The sequence below is a fragment of the Nicotiana tabacum genome, chromosome 13 (genome assembly GCF_000715075.1).
Source record: "Nicotiana tabacum cultivar K326 chromosome 13, ASM71507v2, whole genome shotgun sequence".
Classification (NCBI taxonomy): domain Eukaryota; kingdom Viridiplantae; phylum Streptophyta; class Magnoliopsida; order Solanales; family Solanaceae; genus Nicotiana; species Nicotiana tabacum.
Genome location: NC_134092.1, coordinates 50,500,905 through 50,503,305, shown reverse-complemented (window position 1 = coordinate 50,503,305; position 2,401 = coordinate 50,500,905).

Sequence of the window (2,401 nt, the reverse complement as noted above, 5' to 3'; positions counted from 1 at the left end):
CAACATAGCCCTTTCTTAAATTAAGCACTTCTACATCCCCACTATCACGAATTAGTAAGATTAGAAGGTGTGTGTTTTTCTTCTTTTTGATTATCAACATTATTTGTATATTTTTTTTCCTGCAATTTTCTTTTCTCCTTTTTTTTACACACACTCCATACATTAAGATTCATCGGCTAGTGGTATTTTTCACAACTTTAGTGCATTTTGTGGGCCCTTCCATGGTTCCACTTGAAAGCTACTTCCCAAATCTCTCACCTTACTTCTTTTAGCACCTAATTGCCTTTGGAGGTAAAGGTTCAACAAGTTCAAATTAAAAACAAAATAGGGATATGGCTTGTAATGTGGGTGCAGAAGAAAAGGTCTATAGGCTCAAAGGGGCTTGCAACGGGAAAATTTTATTTGTAAGTTACAAGAACATCTATGATCAAGCAATAAACGCCTACTTCATCTCCTAGACTAGCACAACTTAATGATTTCTCTTCGATTAACACACAGAAAAAGTTCTAGACTACACAGGATAGCACAAAATATCACAACTCCTCACACACACATTGCATATGACGCAACCAAGACGGTTTTGTTCAACTCTCAAGTAAAGCAAGCACATATAGTTGAGAAATTTTAAGAAATAATGCAGTAGGTAACATACAAGTCTAACAACTAAGAAAATGAGTCACAGAGTAAGATATTTATATTACTTAGGCATCATAATTCAAATCAAATATGACAGGAAGACAGAGCGCATACCATAGCCTAATGTGCCTGCACCAAACATGTCAACAGGTATCTTAGAGAAACTCAGTTTTCTTCTTATCCTACTCCTAAAAAGCTAAAAACAAAATTCCCAGTTCGAGCTACACCCTTGGAAAAGAACCGATGCCTAAAGAAAAACCAAGAGATACTACCTAACTATCCTAAAAAAAAAAAACATCTTTTTGGTGTTTTTAATCGGACTTTAATCCCTCAAGAAAACTGTCCAAAAGATCCATCGTCGGAAAAGGTCCGCGCTTTTTCTGATTTTTTTCTATTTTCGTTTTTTTTCTCTCTAAGAAACTAGACTATCTCTATTATGAGTTATAAAAGAAAAACTAATAAAAAAATAGTTGTATATAGTTACAATTCAAAAAGTAGTTCCCCCACCCCACACATAAGTTATGCCTAGTCCTTGATGCACAGAAGAATTCAAAACCAAGTAAGGTGGAAAGAAGAACTCCCCGCTAGTCGGATCCATGGGGGTCTTACTCGGATCCTTCATCCTCAGAACACTCACCAGCCGAAGCTCCGGGCTCATCATCATCTGCTCCCAGGGGACCAAATCCATAGGCCCCGTGATATCAGCACCAATATCATCCTCATCATCTGAGCCCTTGTGTGTGTTTTCATCCTCCGATGGGTGAATGGGACTGCCAAGCACAATCCCCAACATTTCCTTTGAAGAACTAGACATATCATAGTTTAGATGCATACGCTCCTCATTCGTCACACCCAACTTGCTCATTATCACATTCATGGAGTTATATAGATATCTGTTAAAATTTTCATCCCGCTTATTCTGCGCATCCTGGCTCAGCTTGGACATAGACTCCAACAAGGAAGTAATGTCCATCAGTCCATTTGGTGCCTCCACAACCTCATCATAACTGGGGTACTCAGGTACCTCATGAGAGAGCATGTATTGCATCAACAGATTACCAAAGAAGAATCTTTTTATTTTCTACCCAAACCGTGTGCGGGCTATCTCTCCCAGCATAATCTCACCCACATTGACGGGTCGCCCAGTAATAAGAAAAATGATTAAACACACCCGGGCTCGAGTGCACTCACTGTTGTGCTCCACCAGCATCAGTCTAGCCTACACAAAGTTCTGCCATACCTTGGCAGTTTTGTTGAAGTCAAATCGGATCATCTCAAGATGTGCATCATCTTTAGTCCTCATCCATTTTGCATTAGAATTGACGCCACATAGAATGTGATGAATATCCTTGTAGCTTGGGCACTTGACAAACTTTTGCAGCCTCCTCGGGTTAAGGCAATCAACTCCTAAGAATTTGCATAAGGATTCCCTATCCAATGGCACATCCTTTACTCAAACCCACGACATGAACCGATGCTCATTCCAATTTTCATATATCGCCCTTACCATGCTCAATTTTGCATGTCCCGGGCACTTAAGGAACTTGTCCATCTTCATATCTCTCAACCGGGCTAGAACATCGGGGAACTTCTTCTCCAAGCTGGTCTCATTAATCCCCATTTCAGAGACATACCGCCCATATGTCTCAAAGTTATGATACCACTGGATGGCATCCTCCTGAACCAGATCCAATTGGGTCTGTGGTCCCGATGGTGCCCTCCTTGAGCCGTCGGCAACATGCTTCCTTTTGTATTGGCGAGATGA